The following is a 20,689-nucleotide window of genomic DNA, read 5'->3' as shown; positions in this document are numbered from 1 at the left end:
CACAGTTCCCTCAACAGATCATTCCTAATTTACTGTTAATGGAACAAGCTGTAGTGAGATGCCCATTTCCAACACTACCCCAGCGCTTTGGGTAGTTCTCACATTTGTGTAAAATGGTTCCTCCTTTTACATATTTTTAAGAGAAATTCTCAGTGCTTCAAGGTTCAAGTAGAAGGTTGCTATTCACTTTAACCATATTATGAGTTAGCTCTCATGACAATCTTATCAGAAGACAGTTGAAGGAATCAGACCCCAGAATCTCTCCCATCTCATTACCTTTCACAGACAGAGAGGCTTTGGAGGTTAGACCACGGGCAATAAAAACGACTTCCCCAGCATCAGTAGGAGTCACACTTTTGATAAGGAGAGTCTCTTACCAACCCACGTTAGAAGCTTTAAATCGCCCACCGCTTTCCACTCTGCTTCCATTCAGTGTCCAGTTGAACTCATCAATGCTTTCATGGGACAGAATGCATTCAAAAGTACAATCTTCTCCCTCCTGGATTTCAGTGTTTTTCAGCCGTTTGCTAATGCCAATATTCAGCTCTGGAAGATAAGAGATAGGTTAGTATGAGGTTTATATGGAGAAAAGGCATTTGTGACTGACGTGAGTAGCAGGACTGGTGTTTTAACTCAGGATTTGCAGAACATGGCTGCGTTCCTCACTGATGTATTCTCTAAGACATTCTCCACTCAGAATTACCAGAAAGCTATAAAAAAAAGAGACGTGAATCTCTTGGCTTTGCTCTGGAAGAACTACAAGGAGAGCAGCTCAGTCCATGGAGCACAATGAAGATTCAATGAGCTACAGAGGGAAAAACCTAACAGAGAGGACAACTCTAGGAAGCTGGGTGAGAAAAAGGGTTTTGCCTATGACAAGAAATTAACTGTTTCTATTAGCTCTTTTGTTACCATCCTACCCCTACTGGTGTTCAAACCATTTCTCCATTTTAGGGATGTTTAGAAAGGAAACATTTCCAGGACATTCTTGACATGTTTGGTGATTTTCATGACAAAAGGAGATACATTTACATCAAAAGCAATGGGAATTTTCCAGACATCACTGCGCTACATTGCAGTAATACACTTCTATTGTAGAAACTATTAAGGCTCGTGGGGGAATAGGTGTAAGACATAGTGACCACACTGAATGTGCTTTTAGCACTCCTTTACTTTCCACAGTACTTACCCTGAACGCCGACATTTGACTTGGCAACATCAGTGCCAATATCACAGGTATAGAAACCTGCATCTGGCTTCTCGAGGTCATGCAGAAGGAGACATAGGGTCTTCCCAGACTGTACCAGCTCATACTTGTTGCCAGAAGTGAGCACATCACCGTCCTTTTTCCTCACTGCAATTAAACAGCCAAAACAGAACAACGTGATACAGAAGTTGAGACATTTCCAGTTGCTTTCAGCTTTTTAAGGAGAGATCAATAAATCTTTACCAGTACTGACAACACCAATATAGAACCTAAAGCGGTTTCATGTCTCTTGACAGAATGCGCTTTAAGGAATTCTGAACTAATCAGTAGGAGAATACAGGGAACAGGAGGGACAGCCTGCATTGCTGTGGGTGGGACTGATATCATATGAAGTTATTGGGATGCAGCTCTTCTAAAGCTGGAGAGCTGGCATTGCCCTCACATGGAGCAGAGCTCATACAGCAGGCCACAGGATTAAGAGGATAAGCTGCTGAACACTTTTGATTTTCCTCTTTTATTGACTCCTTTTATCTGTCTTCTATTTCACACATCAAATGTTTATACTGGGGAAAAAACATCCACCAAATGCAAAGGAAAGGAGAAAGAGGAAATCCTTCAAACTCTGAGCGCATAGAATAAAAGAGCTTAATTGCTGGGGAGAGCAGATTAGAATCACAGTATCCTTAGAATTGGAAGAGACCCTTAAAGGCCATCTAGCCCAGCTCCCCTGCAATAAACAGGGACACTCAGCTAGATCGGGTTGCTCACAGCCTGGTCATTAGTCATTCCAGAGGCAAAACACACACTGAATGATCTCTCCCTGCAGTCATAAATCCTTGGGGCAACAGCATTGACACTGCATGTTACTGAAGCAGTAAAAGAAATTGCTCTTGTAACTCTCCTTGTGTTAAGTAAAACGATGATAAAAAGCAATGGAATGCTTTGGCAGGACACCAAAACCATCCTCCTTCGTTGATATCTGCTGCAATGGAACCTTCCACTGGAAGAAAGCCCCTGATGACTTGTCACCCCAGAGAGGTGAGCTTTAGAAGCAGGACTGCTGCACAACAGAATGAACTGGAGCTCCTTAGCATCTCTTGCATCCAGGAGGGCTGTGATCAGACCCACCTATCACCTTCAGGTGCGCCTTCTGACACCTTGTCTGACTTCACTGTCACTGTGCCAGCATCCTCAGGCTTAACCTGCTTCATTGTCAGTGTGCAGCAATTGCCAGCGTTCTTGATTTCATTGTAATTGTTGGTGTAAAGGAGGTTGCCATTCAGGAACCATTCCACATCCTCGTCATCATGGGACAGCTCGCAGGAGAAGACAGCAGAGCTCTCTTCTTCAATTTCCACATCCTGCAGGTGCTTCGTTACTTCTACATTGCGGGCTGTGGGGAAACAAGGTGAACTGTTACCACTAGTCTATCAGCGTCAGTTCCATGAGGTATTTTGCTAGTGTATGTTGCTCAGCATCCGCCTCCCCAGCTTTTGATGCTCTTCTTAAGAAGTGAAGTGGAAGAGGCCGTCCCAAATCAAAGTTCAGTTCTTTCAGAATCGTGATCTCCATTTCTCTAACATCAGCACTGCTGTAGGTATTATCAGTAATATAAACAAAGTCTGCTACATCAGGAGAGTACATCTCTTTGTATTTTGAGGCTAGAAGCAGCGCTGTCACTACGTATGTGACACTACTAACGCATACTGGGATGTGGTAGAATGGTTAGACTAGATGATCTTTGTGTAATCTTCTCAGTGAAGATTATACATTTATAAAGTTAGCAGGAGAGAACGGCAGAAATCAACCAAGAGAAATCTGAGGTGAAATAGGACATGGAAGAGGCCACCCTCCCTGCTCATACCTTCAGCTGTCAGCGTGGCCTCAGTCTCTGCAATTCCTGCCTTGCACTTGTACACACCAGCATCATCGGGCTTCAGCATCAGAATCTTGAGCTCTGCTGAATGCTTATCCCTCTTGATCTTGTATTTCTCAGAGGGCTCGATGGGTGTGTGGCCCTTGAAACATTTCACAACCTTTGAGAAGGCCTGAAGTCACAGGACAGGATGACAGAATGATGTTCCAAAGCTGTCTTGTCCTCCAACTTCCTGGTGATTTGTATATGGTAATCTGCAAAGCAGGGGTGGAAGAGAAGGAAGGATGAGGACAATTGGAAGAAGAGGAAAGTCTCTTGTGTGTATTCCATCCCAATTAATTTCATCTTCACAATGGTTGTTTGAACCACTCTAAAGATAAAACAAACAATTGCCTATAGGGAATGCCATTCACTACATTTCTATAAAGTAATACTGTATATTATCTACGAAATGCAAGGTCCAGCTCTTGTTCTGTGCTTATTAAACTGCTCCCAGTTAAGGCTTTTATTCAAATAAGAGTGAGTTGAAAATATAACAAGTACTTTAGGATGTGAATGGAGACTCTTACGCTGCAACGGGAAAACAGCTGATAAAAAGCCTGGAAGTTTCTTTCAGATGAAATCAATGACAAACTGCATCAAATTTAGGTGCTACCAAACTTAAACTTGTCTACTTCAGAAATACAATTAATTTCACCTGATTTGACTTCTTTGGAATAGCCAAGGACAAAACCACAGCTCTTTAGATCTGAATAGTAAGCACATCACAACTATTCAAACACATATTTTACTGAGATGCAGCTGTCTCATTTAGTGTCCAACGACTTTGAACTGGAAATGGAGCAGACCCTCCAGACACACACACAATATTTCAACGACCCCAGTGAAGGAAGACTGGACATTAATTAATTCTTCATCTTCATGATGTAAACCAAGCCAGGATATGTTACCTCTAACAAGCAGATTGGCTGTGGATTTGGATCTGCCAATTGAGAACTGAATGGTGCCTGTCATATCAGTGGTATTTTCGGTATGGTCAGCTGGTGGATGGTGCCTTCTTGCTGCATAATAAAGGTTATGCCAGCCTGTAAGACTTCCCCACGTAGATACCACTTGGGAAGTTTCACAGAAGGAATGGATATCTCGCAGTCAAATTTGGCTTCTTCAGGCTCAGTCACATCCTCATCACACATCTCCTTTAGTAGATTAATGGATTGCTCTTTAAGAAGGATGGAACAAGAGAAAGCAGAGATTTAGAAGGAATGTAAAAAACCCTTACATTATCACCCTACTTACTCACGTCAGCATTACTGCACATGAACACTACACCTATCAGCTCAAAATGCCTTAAAACATCATTAAAAAAATAGTAGAAACAAAGGAATGTTGTTATGAAGTCAGACAATAAGACTGACAACCTGAAGAGAGCCCAGATCTTCTGATTCCCAGTCCAACATCCAAATCAAACCATGACCTTCCCATCCCGATATCAAACTCCTCGCATTACGAAGTGGAATAGAGGTTCAATGAAACACGGACATTGATAATTACTTTGGTTAAATACAGCAACTTAGCTCTGAACAACAAGTTTTCTCCTAGTAAAGGTCCCTGTAGCTCAAATGTAATGGCTCTACTTAGGATAAATTCATTTTCCAGGATGTTCTTGCCCTTATAATTGTAACAAGAAAAATATCGGTGGACTTTGGGAAAACAAAAAACCCTCTGAATTTAAATATTCATTTAATTTGCATTTTGTTTTCAAAGTAAGCGAGAATGGCTTTTGTATAAATCTATCTGCATTCCACTGCCTTTATTTTATTTTATTATTATTACTATTTTTACCTTCAACAAAGAAATGAGCACTGCTTTTATCATCAAAAACATCACAAGTGTATGTATCCTCATCTTCATAATTCGCATCGTTGATGATGAGTTTCTGATACACGCCATCGCTCAAAATTTCATATTTGTCACTGGGATGAATTTCAAGATCCTTTTTGTACCACTTCACTTTAGCATGGGCACGAGACACCTGGCACTCCAGGAATCCCCGATGCTTTTCAAGTGCAATCTTATCTTGCAGAGGCTTCACAGTTCTCTCAGGCAGCTCTAAAAAGAGGAAAACAAACAAACAAATATATGTGTGTATGTATGTATGTATGTATGTATATACACACATTATATATATACATACGTATATATACACATTATATATATACATATGTATATATATACATATGTATATTATCTATATATATATTGATCAATATATTTTATATATATATATATGTTATATATATATATAATGATCAGCACAGTTTCTGTGAGAGAGGCTAACTCAGTAGTGATAGTTCTTCTATGAATGATTACTTAGATGGTGACGCTTTGTTAAGCACTTGATCTAACGCACAGCAAATAAAGAGCTAATTAAAAGAAGACCTGTTATCCCTATTTTACCACTTGGATGGCTAAATTTCAGAGGTAAGGAGTAATTTTCTCAGCACTGTACAGCAGTGAAGTGGCAAAGCTGGGGACTGAACTCTTGAGTAGTGTGCTAACTCAAATGTCTCCCTTTTCTTCATCACACTTAACATCATATATATACCTTAACATTGTATATATTAAAAAAAAACAACCCTGTGCTCTTTTCCTGTGCCTAATACAACTCCTCCAATCTCTGTGCTCTGCCACGAGGGACATGTCTAAATAGGGTGGCAGATACACGCAGGAGATAAATATTTCCACTTCCCTCAGCCAACACTGCTCTGAATTTCTATGGGACACGTCGTTGGATGAAAAGGCATTTGACAAAGAAGGAAAAGAAAAAGTTTAGTCTGCTGTGTCATTCTCTTGGTAGCCAGAATAACTAACCCTCGCCAGTGTTAGTTCAAAGAATAGGCAGATTTTATCTCCTGACATGAGCAGTAATTCAAAGAAGCTCGTATATGATCCTGTATCCTGCATATTCACTGCAGGCAGGCAAAGACATTATGAGATAAGGGAGATCTACACATCACTCGTTATGAACACCTCATAAAGATAAAACCACACACAAGGGGAGAGTTTATGAAGAGGACTACTCTTGGACTGCTTTCCAAGAGGCATCAATTAGTAACTCCCTTCGCTCATTTTTCACACTACTCTACAGTGTCCTCCTGAGCCCCCTTACTCCTGTTGCCAACTGCTGATGCAGGGAATCCTGAGGAACCAAGGATTCATAGTTGTTCCATCAGTAGTCCTTGGTCAGCTCTCCCTCCCTGCCCCTTCTGTTTTGATCCCACTAACCAAATTTTAGTTAGTCTGAAAAGAGGATGGAAACCTCCGCAGCAATTAGTTTCTAAATATCTTGCAATGGGCAGCTTGTAGGAGCCCCATCTCAATGCCCACAGCACAGGAGGCAGGACTGCTTAGCCCATGCACTAGTGCATTTACCAGCACAGATGTAAGCCCAGATCTATGCACACCAAATCCAGGCTCTCAGTTTGCACAAGGAGGCATCCATGGAGCTGAAGTATTAGGCAGAAATTGTGGTGGAGCAGCAGTTATTGAGACGCCAGACAGAAAGGACACAGATAACGTGGCAACTCAGCTTTACCATTATGACTGCTGATGGAACATCTAATTTCACTGCTCAAAAGAGAACTTCCATATAACTGGAAAGGATGAAATTCACAGGGGAAACCACACACAGACACACACAAAAGCAATACAAAGGAGATGAAGGATGGTTCACATACTGGTGATTCACTCTGAGACGCAAGCAAATGAAAGAGTATCCCCAACCATTTGCCTCCCCAAATGCTAAAGATACATAAACACTCCTTGCAGTGATAGCTCTGCCAGACGTGAGTCATACACTGTAAAACCTTACAGGGTCTATCAGTTTAACTTCAGAAATTCATTACACCACCAAAAACAGACCATCGTGTCCAGGCTGGTCCATTTCAGCTCTTCAAACCTGTCGGTAAAACTGCCCGAGAGCTGAAATGCTTACCAGCAAAAGCTAAAAACTGTAAATCAAATGTAATAAGCTGGCTTTGTCTACTGTATAGAAATGATGCCTGAAAAAAGAAAAGAAAAAAAAAAAAAAAAAGAACCTAAACCAGAACAAATGGAATGGCTGCATAAAACAGCCAGTACTGAAACTGCAACGCAACCTGGTTGCAGACTGAGAGAGAAAATGAGAGTTCACCAAAGTCATGGGACAGGACACATGTTCATGTTCATGCTAACACTGAACCCAAGTGGCCACATGAGGACAGCATCTAGTAGGAAATCAGAAAAAAGCATCCTTTCAGAAGTCCCTTTGGCAGGTGGCATTTACCAGGGCACCCATGTGTTCAGTAACCAGTCTGATGCTTCAGAGCCTGGTGATGAGCTACAAACTGGGGTTTAACCAGTGCAACACAAGGAGGGAAAATCTGTCTTGAGCATAAAGAAGAAAGAGAAAGGTATCCAAAAGGACTAACGAAGAAATGCTCAAACTGCCCAGGAAGCATTTTTTCCTGTGGTGCAAAACACAGTTTATTTGCTCATTCAGGTAAACATACCACGAACCTTTAGGGTAGCTGATGTCTTGTCTTCAGCTGCTTGGCACGTGCATGTTCCCTGATCTTCATATTCACACTTGTGAAAAATGAGACTTCTCTTATTTCCCTGGGAAGTAATGCCCACTTTTTTACTTTGATGGAGCTCCTTCCAATCCTACAAGGGAAAATATCAAGTCAGATCTCCATGAGTCCTTCCATCTCTGCACTGAGCAAAGGGAGCCTTCAGATCTATGCTTAATTCACCCACTCCCCTAGAATTAATGGAACTGTGCTTACTGGAACATATGTTGAAGCTTAAGCACAGTGCAGTGTTTTCAACATGTAGGAATGGCTATAGAACATGCAGAAATTCTGGCTGACCTATGACAGCTTAAAGCACTGCGGAGGACTGTTAACAAGCTCGTTTGCACCTTGAATAAATGACATTATCCCCAAGTAAGGGAAGGAACAGCTGAGCACCGGGGAGGTACACAAAGGGCCAGAGCAAATTCTCACACTGTCACGTGCAAAGAAAACTGAAATTTCACCCTAAAACCAAGTTCACAACAAGGCTACAAAATCCTGGCTGAGAATTTCTGTGTTAGAGTTGAAGCTCAAGACTGTGCTCCAACCAACAATATTTTGTGCAGCAAGACCTCAGGAGTTCACATGAAACCCAAAACAAACTTCCATTTCAACTTGATAAATGAACTCAGGACATAATATCAAAGAGGGCTGATCTGGGCAAGTAAAAGAGCATAAAGAAAAGTGAGCAGTGCAAAAGCTATCAAGCAAAAGCTCAGACTTGCATCCCTTGGAAGTGAAATTAAAGGCTCTCATTCATTTCCAGAGAAGTCAGAAAGGAAAAAACCATTACATGCCATACCTTGAACCACTTGATGTCCACCTTGGGCCTGGACAGCTCACACTCAAATGTGACCTTGTCCTTCTGAGTGATGCTAATGTCTGCCAATGGTTTGCTGATTTTCACAGGCAGTTCTGAGAAGGAGAAAGAAGGATGTGGATTTAGTTGGGAATTAGGTCTCTAGGAGCATCTGGCATAAGGAATAATGAAAGGCAGTGCCTACTCTCCATGCTTACTAGAACATGTCATTAACAACAAAAAAACCTATTGTTTTGAGCACATTATCATTACTTGTGCTAGGGACAATCATGTTACAACAATCCTCTTGATATCTGAGGGATACTCTGGTGGCAATGGCCCAGTGCATAACATTCTTTGCAGCTGGAAGGAAAGCTGGTTCTGCTGTTCAAGTCATCTGGGACAGGAGCAGATAATCACACCTTGCACCAACCAATACCTGTCACAGTGAGCCTCCCCGATGAATTAATGCCTTCCGCTTTAAAGGAAATGAGTCCTGCATCTTCAAGGGTCACAGAAGAAAGTGTCAAGGAATGTTTCTTCCCCTGGAAACCCATCGTGATATTTGGTGCAGGCTTCAGCCGCACGCCGTCCTTCTGCCAAGTCCCTTCCACATCCTCATGGGACACCTCCCCCGAAAAGGTGACAGTTCCCTTCTCAGGGAATTCCAGGGGCTGCAGACCTTTCACCAGCTTCATCTGCCGCACTGAAAGACAATGGGGAGAGGTTGGAGATTTCACACCAGCATCTGAGAAATAGAATCATCAAAGGAATCAGAGAAAGGTTTAGGTTGGAAGGGACCTTTGAGATCATCCAGTTCCAAACCCCCTGCTGTAGGCAGGGATGCTTCCCTCTACACCAGATTGCACAAAGCCCCATCCAGCCTGGCCTTGAATGCTTGAATAGCATCAGGACTTCCAAAACAAGTTACTTCCCTCTTCCTCTCCCAGGTACACTATCTGCCAATTAAGCAACAGCCTTTGCAAAGAAGAAATCTTGTTCATAACCAGGTCCATGGGTGCTCTTAAATCGATCCTTCCAGATGGAAAAAAGATTTCAGGTGGCCTCCTAGATTTTACCCCTTTTTGTGTTGCACACAAGACTGAAAAAAAAATTACTTTTGCAAAGTTCTTCTTGTCATAAGGAAACAAACATTTGGGGAATGGCAGAACGAGGTAAAATTTACCTTCACGTCATTTGAAATTTCACTCTCATGTTCTTGGTGTGGTTTCTGCTATAATTATTTGGACTAATTAAGCTTTTCCCTGATGAAAGCCTAGAAGTATATCACAAGAAGGACCAACTTACCCATGACCTTTTATTTGTCTTACTCAAGCATCTCCTCCTGACCAGAACTGACAATAAAATATTCAGCCAGACTACAGGTTTGAGCATCTGAGTTGTTTCTAGGATCTCCTGCAAACTTAAGCTTGGAACACACACTTGTCTTTTGAATAAGTGTCTTTTATAGTGCAATAAAACAACAGGTTTTCACATGGCTATTCCTCATTTACCTTGCTCTGAAATCATTCTCAAACCATGAGGGATCAGTCCAGGAAGAAGGAGAGGAGAGGGGAAGTGAAAGGGGAAGTCCACGGTTCTCTAATATCAGGCTTCTTAGCCTAAAGCTCAACAGCAAATAGCAGTCCACTTCCCCACATTGCTAGACTCCGAGCATTTAAAGAACATCAGCTTACCTCATTATGAGCTCTAACACAGCCAAAGAAATTAATATATTCAAATATTCTCTTGAGTGATGAGAAATATGGAGCATAACTTCAGACTTCTGCTGTTAAACTCTCACTTCTATCATAAACCAGGGCAAGAGTTCAATGCTGTTTTAGATGGAGGACACATATTTTAAATAACTCGTCTCATTAAGGCTTGGATTCCCTACTACAATTAGCTAAATTCCAGTTTGGATCATGCTTCACCTTGGATCACTTAGGGCTTCAGCCACTTAATGGAACTAACTCAGTTAAAGGTCAGGGGTAAAATAAAAACTCTCTTGGACTAGCAGAGAGATTTGCAATGGAGTAACTGAAGTAAGGATGGGAGACTGAAGGTGTTGGGGAAGACATCCAGGCTTTAGCTACAGGGCATGCATGCAGAATCACAAAACAAAGGCCAGTCAGAGAAATTAGAGCTTCGTGAGAATTAAGGTGAGGTTGTTTCTACATGCCCACCCTATCTGCCAGTGTAAAACCTGCCAGTGAAAAAAAGGAAAGCTACATATAGGTGGGGAGAATTGTTGGTGAAATTATTTGTGATATTTTTGCTAATAATATGCTCAAAATCCTGGAGCAAGACTTCAAGTTAAGCAACTCAGTCTGTGTAAGTAGACTTACAGAAGGGAACCATAAAGCTTATGGAAGGGAACTGTCAAGCTAATCCACAGCTAAAACAGAGTAGAGACGAATTGCAGGAGCTTGTTTACTTTGCAGAAGTGTGAGCTTTAACCACTGCTGAGCTCCTAGTACAAAAGTCTGAACCAATGCAACAAACCAACCCGTCCATGTTGTACGACAGAATGTACTGACACCACCAGAACACAAAATTCTACGGCTGAAAATACCCGCAAAAATCATCCAGCCCTTCTCCATTGCTCCAGGACATGCTCAGCTCTTTGTGCCCCAGATATTTCACTAACCTTTCCTGAAACCCACAGTGAAGGCTTCAAAGCCCCTCCAAATGACTTATCCACTCATCCAACCATTAAAAAGCTTTTTTGTTGTAGAACTTGCATCTTTGTTATTGCAATGAAGTCCATTATTTCTGCACAGAGAACAGATTGTTTGCTTCCACTTTCTAAGAGCCTTTTATGTACTCAAAGCCTGCTATCAAGCCTTTCAGTACCTGTTGATGACCTACACAGCAGCAATTGGTGGCAGGGGCTTTGTAGACAAAAATCAGATAGACCTTCAATTCTGTCCTTGTCCATTCCGTAGCAAACATGACAAAAGGATGCAGGAAATAGGACAGAAGTACAGGGCTACAGCTGAGACACCGTTAGCTTACTTGAAAGGAAAGCATCCATAGATAGATGCACTGTTGTGTTTTTATTTTTATTTTTTCATTTAACTCTGACTGCTTATAAAGAGATGCTTTGAAAGACATGCTTTGTAGAGAAGAACAGATGGATAAGCAGGGAATAGGTTGCTAATAGCCTTACAGATGAAGAAAAACAGACTGCAGCAGAGTGAGAAATTCCAGAGGAGAATCAGCTAAGAGCTTATGTCAATGACATGGCTGAGGGCTGCTGGGAAGACCGCCCTCTCTTTCACCTTATTTCAAGCATTACAATGGTGTCCAAGCCCAGGGCTGTGTCTCCCTGCCCCCATGGCATGTAGGGCTAGCAGTAGCCACTGTGATAATAGAGAAGACCTGAATCCAAGTTCAAATCACATCCAGTGTCTTTACAGACCTTGCAATCATTCCACTTACTTTCCACATTGATCTTGGCTTGCCTCTTGTCGTCAGGACTCTTGCAGCAGTAAAAGCCCCTGTCTGCAAAGGAGATGTCCTTAACTATCAAGATATGCTTTGTTCCCTCAGCTTTGATCTCTGTTTTTTCACTGGCCTTCAATACAATGCTGTTCCTCATCCACTTGACTTCTGCAGGCTTGCTCAGCTCTACCTCCAGGGTCACTGTGTCTCTCTCTCTTCAACAGTTTTAGGCTCCAGTTTCTTCTTGAATGAGACTGAGGCCTCTGATCAATGTGAAGAAATAACAGTAAGAACACAGAGAATCCACAAAACAGTTTTTTTATAAAGAATTTAAATGGTGGTTCCAGTGCCAGTGCATTCAGGGGAACCCTACTTAAGGAAGCAAAATTCCATATCGTCACCATAACCAGAGGAAAGGCAGTATGAAACCCACAAACCACAGCACCAGTGACAGCCTATCAATGGGGCATTACAGCCCCTTACCTCGGACTCTGAGATTGGCTGTGCTTTCTACGCCCTCAGCACTGGCAGAGATTTCAGCTGCATCTTCCAGTGTCAGATCGGTGATGGTGAGGCTGTGGTTGGTGTCCTTCTGTGAGATCACGAGTTTCTTACTGGCTTCAATCTTGACACCATTCCTGAACCAGGTGACCACAGCATCACTGGGAGAAACAGTGCACTTGAACACAGCCTCTTTGCCTTCTTCAGAAGCCACGTGTTTGAGGCTCGTAACAAATTTCACCACCCTGGGAGCTGATGGAGAAGAAGAAACCACTTAGGAGCACATAAAAGATGTGTCCCTAAGTGTATGAGCTCGTTTATGTTTGAGCACCTTCAAAGAGCCAACAGAGTCAATGATTTTATTGGAAGCATCAGATTTTATGACTCGCAGGAAGTGATCACCATAACTCACACTCACATCCCCTGTCTGTAGAGGAGATCCTCCTTGCATCTACAAAGATGCAAGAAGAAAAGAGGCAAAGAAGGGGTAAAAAAAATCCCATCTTACATTTGGGATGCTTAATTCCAGCCTTGAAGGCTGATTTGCCCACTTAACTGCTGTGCTCTTCAGAAGCAGTTGTTCCACAGTTATTTTGAGAGAAAGAAATTTTGTACTTGGCTCTTAACACAGAGAACAGCATAAACACACAAATGAACTCAGCTTTGCAGTGTTGTAATGGCTGATGAGGGAAGCCAAGGATCCTTCCACACTGCCAGCCTTCATTTCCAGAGACATACCTTTGGGGGTGATGCTAATGCTGCTCTTGTCATCTCTGGACTCACAGAAGTACTCTCCCTCGTCCTCAGCCTGGATCCCTCTTATTGCCAGAGTTCTTCTGACCCCTTCCTCATCAATCTGGAAACGTTTGCTGGGTTTGATCTCAACTGCATTCCTGCACCACACCACCTTCCCTTTGGCATGGCTCACTTCCTCTTCCTCTAAGCCACATAAACAGCTGCTTAGTGCTCCCAAAGCGAATGCTCACCAGTTGTTTCCAACTTGAAGGTCATCTTCTGGCCAGCAGCCTCGCAGATGTATTCTCCAGCATCTTTCTTCTCCAGCTGCTCCACAACCAGATGCCGTGTTTTGCCCACAGATTCCATTCTGAACTTTCTGGAGGAGGCAAGCAGTCTTCCATCCTTGTACCATTTTACTTCGCTTGGATCCTGTGCTACTTCACAGCTGAAGGAGGCACTTGCTGTCAGGGCGGCACTCACCTCTTTCTGCACCTGCTCCTGGTTTATAAACACAGGTTTTGGCTCTGAGGGAAGAAAAGAAAAAGTATTGACTGAGGGACTGACATGTGAGCATCTTGCAGGTCTTTATATACCGGTTGGAACAGGTTTAGGTTACCACTTGTGCCCAAACTAATAGCCTTCACTAGAGAATATCAGCTCTTCTGTTGAAACTAAGTGTCAAATCTAGGCAAGAAAGAACCTAGGAACTGAAGGAACCAAGAGGGTCCTTGAACACCAGTCCCATGGTTGCAAGTCACTATGCAAACATATTGAACCCAAAAGAACATCTGTCCTGCAGGCAACCAAAACCTGAGTTCCTTTTACTTAAAACCCACTGTGAAACATCAAAACACATAAACATGTGATAGTCAAACCACTGGCTGCCTTTTCATGACCCAGAACAGTACTCCTGGCTTCCTGAACAGACTCCTCATGGCCTCTACCATTGCCACAACTGTGACTGTCAAAGGCACAAAGGAAATATGCTCACCAACGCAGTCCTTTGTTCTTTGTGTGTGATTTGCAGATATCTATCTTACTTTGAGCTCTGGCAATAGTCAGCTCTACCAGGTCTCTTACTGGGAGTAGCAGACTCACCTATCCAGATGCAGCCTCCAACATAAAGGCATAGTAAAAAGGCAGTGTACTACTAGGAGAAGTTCCTGCTTCTCCTGCCATGAAAGGCTGCACATACAACATGCACTCCAGCCTCACTGCACATACTTAGCTTAGTCAAATGTTTTGGTGAACAGGAATTACAGTTTGGGATCTCAGGCACAGGAGAGATTTGAATAATGTCTTGAATACTGCTTCCATTGTACATATATCAGTAATTATTATTCTACAGACAGACTGAAACAGGTCGTTGTGCCATACTGAAACCAAATACTTTCTACAAACCCAGGCAATCAAGTATAGGGAAAAATCCTCAGCACAGACTACTGCAACTGGATCACTGTATAATAGAAACTAGATTTTACTTTACTGTTCTCTGCTGTATTTCAGACAACACCTGTCTTACCTGTGACATGAATCTTGAAGGTGAGTTTCTGGCCAGCAGCCTCGCAGCTGTACTCCCCTGCATCTTTCTTCTCCACCTGGCTCAGCACCAGCCGACGCTGTTTGCCCTCTGACTCCACCTTGAACATCTTGCTCCAGGTGATCAGTTTCCCCTCCTTGTACCACTTCACCTCCATCTTCTCCTGGGCCACCTCACAGCTCAGCGTGGCATTTTCTGTTGGTGCAGCCTTCACCTCCTTCTGCACCTTCTGCTTGTTGATAAAGGCATCCTCTGCTTCTGGAACTGGAAAACATTGGGTAAAACAGACATTAGATATGAACAGCTTGTGACTGGAAGATATTTAAAGCTGCTTCTGTGTCGTATTGGGCCATTTCCCGGAGCAACACTGCTTTACAGTGTTTATCACACATTCTAATGCATCCTCATTACAGTCCATATGGTCATCCCATCCCTCTGGGTAGTCTTTACTATCAGCTGGGACTCTTTATTTTCAGATTTCTTCGAATGAAGACAATGACAGATCTATATATATAGATATATATATACCACACCTACACCCCCACAATCTGTTACAACTCCATATTCCTCCCCATATTTGCCCCCGACAGCCCCCAGTAGCCCCATATCACCCTAAGGCCCCCACAACCCTCTATCTCTCCATACACCACCCCTTCAAGCCCCATACCTGCCCATATCCTCCAATAGCTCCCCACAACCCCTACACACCCTCAGAGCCCCCTAGAGCCCCTAGTCCTCCTATGGCCCACCACAGCCCCATATGCCCCCTAGATTCCCCCTCAACTCCCTTTACAGCCCCTGCACAGCTCTATAGAACAGTCTGATAGAACTACCTCTAGTAGAAGCAATCTCCACACAGAGATCCTTTCCCAGTAGCACTCAGCCCTTCAGTGGGGTCTAAGAGAGCTGCAGCCAGACTCAAACACAACTGCTCACACAGCTCAGCTGCCTTCACCTGTGCTCCTGACGCTGACACACTGCAGCCCCACATCCCCCTCTGCCCCCCCCACAACAGCCACTCCCGCGCACTGCGGCTCAGCCAATCGGAGCCGGCGGAGCTGCCGCTGCCCAATGGGAGGCCGGGGGAGGCCGGCGCTGGGACGGGGAGAGGAGAGAAGAGACAGAGGCAGCACTGAGGTGGGATGGGCTGATGGGGAGTGCGGGGAGGACAGGGGGGTGTGGGGCTGTGGGGGGGGCAGAGGGGGATGTGGGGCTGCAATGTGTCAGCGTCAGGAGCACAGGTGAAGGCAGCTGAGCTGTGTGAGCAGTTGTGTTTGAATCTGGCTGCAGCTCTCTTAGACCCCACTGAAGGGCTGAGTGCCACTGGGAAAGGATCTCTGTGTGGAGATTGCTTCTACTAGAGGTAGTTCTGTAAGACTGTTATATAGAGCTGTGCAGGGGCTGTAAAGGGAGTTTATGGGGACTCTAGGGAATGTTTTGTAATGCCTGCTGGGGCTGCAGGCAGCATTGCCTTCCTCCTTAGGGGGCAGGTTTAATCACAAACCTCCCTATTTCCTCTCACAAACGTCCTACAAACCATGTCTGGGCAGTGCTGTCTCGGCCTGGATCTCAGCTCCTGAGACTGTCAGATGTGAAGCAGCAGCTGCTGGGACAGGGCTGGCTCTGTGTGCCCTCTGTGGGTCTGTGGGCATAGAGTGGGGCAGAGGGATGACTGTGAGAGGGAGGAATTGCCCAGCCACTAGAAAGAGGAAATCAGCTGAAAAGGGGAGATTTGAGAAGCACTGAGGCTGTGGCTGTTTGGACAGTAAGAAGAAACCAAGCTGTCACTGTGCAGATGGGAACTCCAGTAGGAGAGCTGTGGTGGCTTTACAGATGGCAGACAGCAGCTGGAGTGTAGAGCCAAGGGTAGGGGGGGGATCTTCCTCTTAGCAATGCCATGCAAAGAATGATGCAGACTCCTGCAGGGTCGGCTTTGCTGTGTGACCCTGGGTGGAAGCAGCTGGAAGGTCTCAGCCCTTCTGCGTTATCCCAGGAGCTGGGGCAGTGCTCGGTCTCATCCCACCCCTGCTAATAGCAAATGCAGAATCCCTTATCTGTGTGCCCTTTTCTCTCATGTAGAGTCACCGACCCTGGGAAGTTCAAGAAAAGTTTGGATGTTGTGTTGAGGGCTATGATTTAACTGGGAAGTATTGGTGATGGTTGGACTGGATGATCTTATAGGTCTTTTCCAACCTTGATAATTCTATGGAGTTGTAGCAGATTGTGGGTGTGTAGGTGTGGTATATATATGTACATCTATGGGAATATCCGTATGAAAAAGATAGATCCATGCGTGTTCTGGGCTGCACTGAAAAAGGGGTGGCCAGCAGGAGAGGGAGGTGATTGTCCCCTCCTGCTCAGCTCTTGCGAGGCCATATTTGCAGCACTGTGTCCAGGCCTGGGAAGGATGTGGAGCTGTTGGGGTGGGTCCAGAGGAGGGCCACTGTGATGGTCAGAGGGCTGGAGCAGCTCTCCTATGAGGAAAGGTGGAGGGATCTGGGCTTGTTTAGCCTGGAGAAGAGAAGGCTGCGGGGAGACCTCATTGTGGCCTTTCAGTACTTGAAGGGAGCATATAAACAGGAGGGGGAATGGCTGTGTATGAGGGTGGATAGTGATAGGAGAAGGGGGAATGGTTTTAAACTGAGACAGGGGAGGTTTAGGTTGGATCTTAGGAAGGTGTTTTTCGCCATGTTCACACCATTTTCAGTGAGCTGGATGAGTTTGTTGTTGGCATTTTAATACCATTGACCAGTCAGGCAATATGTATGGAGTATTTGGCTCTCTCTACAGTCATGAATGTTTGAGTATCTTCAACATGTGGCTCATTGCTTCCATTTCAGGCTGCCCAGAGAAGCTGTGGATGCCTGTCCTTGGTGTTGAAGGCGAGGCTGGATGGGTGATGGGCAGCCTGAGCTGGTTAGTGGGCAGCAAGCCCATGGCAGGGTGTTTAGAACTGGATGATCTTGAAGGTTTCTTCAAACACAAGCCCTCCCGTGATCCTAGGATTCTGTGATTTCATTCAGGTTTATGAAGATGAGATGAGTTCTCCTGAATGCGCTGCTCTCCATAGGATTATACTTGGAGTTTTAAATTATAATTGGGTGACTTAAACCAGACACCAAACTTTCTGATGGCCAAAATGAAATGAAATCAATCCTTTACTGTGTCAGTAGTCTGTAACCAGAGCCCATCAGGTAATTCCCAGCCTCCTGCCTGTATCAGTGGCTGCACACAGTGAAAAAGTCTGATGGGATTTTAACCTCTAAAACGTTCGAAAGCAACCAGAGGGTGAATATATTCACTGTGCAAATACCTGCAGGAATAAGCTTCATGTATGTCCTCAGGTACCACAGTAGTTAATGGTGGGACTCAGTAGGTCATGCTGAAAGTTGAGTCTGCTGATCATGAAGGTCTTTTCCAGCCTACATGACCTTATGCTAATATTTCTGTATTTCTTTCTGTTCAGCTCCCCAAAAACCTCCCACCCAGCCCCCAGCTGACCCCGTGGTGAAAAATAAAACAGAAACCTCAGTGACGCTGGCATGGTCCCCTCCAAAGATGCACCGCCCCATTCCAATCGATGGCTACATTGTGGAACCCAATAAACTAACTGGCTTCACGTGGGTGAGGTGCCACGAGTCTCATGTCCCTGTCCCAGAGTTCACGGTGAGCAATCTGTCTGAAGAGGCTGATGATCAGTTCCGAGTGTCTGCAGTCAATGCGCATGGACAGAGCCCGTCTCTGGAATTCCCAGGGAGCGTGCACCTTGGTAAGCACAAAAACCCCAATGGAAATTGGGTCAGTGTGAGCTGAGCAGCTGTGTTGGTTCCCTAAAGATGTTTCCTTTGACTTTAAGGATAGTAGTGCATTAACACACCAAAGGCTTTCCCTTATTCCTAGTTCTCCTATCTCCTATCAACTTCCAGCTACCACTAAAGTGATACAAGTTCTGTTTCTGTGACAGAGACATGAATATCCTTATCTTTTGATATCTCACATGTGCAAGAGGCAGAACTTTCTGTAACAGATTTGAAGCATAGAAGTGCTTCTTCCAGCACTCATGCATAGGGAGAAGTAGAAATGTCCCTATGATTTAATCTTCCATCTCTAAATGAGATACCAGACTTGCATCTAAAGAGCATTAAGACATCCATGTTGTTCTTCCTCAGACCCAGTCCTGGCTGTGAAATCCCCCCTAACAACTGGTGAAGCTGTACCTGGAGGGGATGCCATGTTTACTATTGACCTTACAACAACGTGTTGCGGCACTTGGTACCTCAATGGTAAAGTCTTACAGGAAAGCGAGAACTGCATCATCAAGAGAACCCAAACTACTCACAGCCTAATCATAAAGAACATCACCAAGAACGATGATGGAGCAGAAGTGAAATTTGTTACCAAAAATGTTGATGTCAGCACCAAGATGAGAGTGAGAAGTATTTGCTTTGATCCTTCTCCTTTCCTCTTCCAGTCAAGGCATAGTTGCTGTGATCTGATGATTAGAACTGGGGCTGCAGGCATTCACTGACTGTACCAAATACCTGAAATTGCATCCCATGGACTGATGTGAGTCCTGGTAATGACCTAAACATGATAGCACTGAGTGTAGGGTAAGCCAGTCTACCCAGCTGCTTGGTATCTGAACCAGATTGCTTCATGCCAGCTGATGAATGTCTGCAGTTCACAGCTCTTGGCCAGTGCATTCAGTCAGCAGGTTTACCACTGCATCACCATAGAGCAGTACTTTCAGCTCCAGGTTCAGACAGCCTTTCTGATTGCACTGGAATAGTTTAGAAGTAGGGGAGCAATCATTCCAATAATATCTGTATCAATCAGCTTTGCATGACCAAATAGAACAGATAAACATTCATTATGGAAGGACCTGTTTGTCATTGGGTGGAAACCTCTGCAGAAGCATGTTTAGAGCATTCTTAATCAGTAGAAGGAGATGTTTGGTTGATTTTTACTTAGTAAATCCGGCAAGAAGACCAAATGAAATATCTTGAATTGCTCAGCACTGACACAATGCTGAGTGCAGGAACAGAAGGTGATACTTTTTCAGAGATGTTGCAGCAAACATTGACCACGTTAGCCTGATCTAAATTGAAATAATGAGGCCTTTGCTCCTGACAGGTGCTGCAGTGAGATTTACCAATAAGAGCAAAGATGTAGAAAAGATCTCCGCTCGGCTGCATGAGGAAGCCAAATTGCAGGCTGAGCTTTCAGCCACAGGCGCTACTGTGGAGTGGATGAAGGATGGGAAGGAGCTCAAGGCCAGTGAAAATTATGAACTGCAAATTGTGGGGAAGAAACACACCCTGAAAATTCACAGCGTCTCAATGGATGATGCTGGAAGATGTCAGTGCATCTGTGAGGGGGATAAAATGCTCTATCAGCTTTCAGTGAAAGGTATGTGACAGTCTGGGCTGTCCTCTTCCTGCCCAGGGCCAGCAGACTGCATTCACCTGACTCCCCGACAGTCCAGCTGTTGTCAGACAGCATGTGGGGTGTTTTCAGTGGCTGTTTTGACTTGAACTGGCCAATCTGCTTTGTAGAGCCATTTGATTTCTGTGTTCAGTCCTGTGATTTGTCCCTAAGATCCAGAGGAAATCAAGGGAAAGAGAGGAAAAAGAGCATCCCAGCCTTCCTGCTCTTCTCTCAGGGTGGCCACGAGAGATGATGTCAACATCTCTTTTTGTAGCAGTGATCCCAAATGTAGAAGAGACCTGTGAAGAGTCACAGGGATGTTTACTTAGCTGTCATTCCATGGTGGGCTTTTTCTTACACAGATGTAGAGAGAAACTGAACTTTCCCACGCAGGTCTCTGTTTTGCTGCAGGGTTTAGGTCTGATCTCTGAGATCCACACGCTGGGCCTTGATTGCAATAAATGAGAGCCCTTTGTTTGCTCCAGTGGAAGACTTTCCATTTCTGCAGTACCCTCTGCGGATGACACAAATGCAAATGCAC

At 44.2% G+C, this 20,689-nt stretch overlaps 2 pseudogenes; both read right to left on the bottom strand.

Moving 5' to 3' along the window:
* Positions 1–2,629: 2,629 nt before the first annotated feature.
* Positions 2,630–7,784, bottom strand: LOC146755374 (obscurin-like; annotated as a pseudogene).
* A 720-nt stretch (positions 7,785–8,504) lies between these two features.
* LOC146755373 (obscurin-like) lies at positions 8,505–13,755 on the bottom strand (annotated as a pseudogene).
* Between the last annotated feature and the right edge of the window lie 6,934 nt (positions 13,756–20,689).

The sequence above is a fragment of the Coturnix japonica genome, chromosome 33, assembly GCF_054131305.1.
Source record: "Coturnix japonica strain WE chromosome 33, WE-NBRP24, whole genome shotgun sequence".
In the NCBI taxonomy this organism is placed as follows: domain Eukaryota; kingdom Metazoa; phylum Chordata; class Aves; order Galliformes; family Phasianidae; genus Coturnix; species Coturnix japonica.
This window is presented reverse-complemented; position numbering and strand designations above follow the sequence as displayed.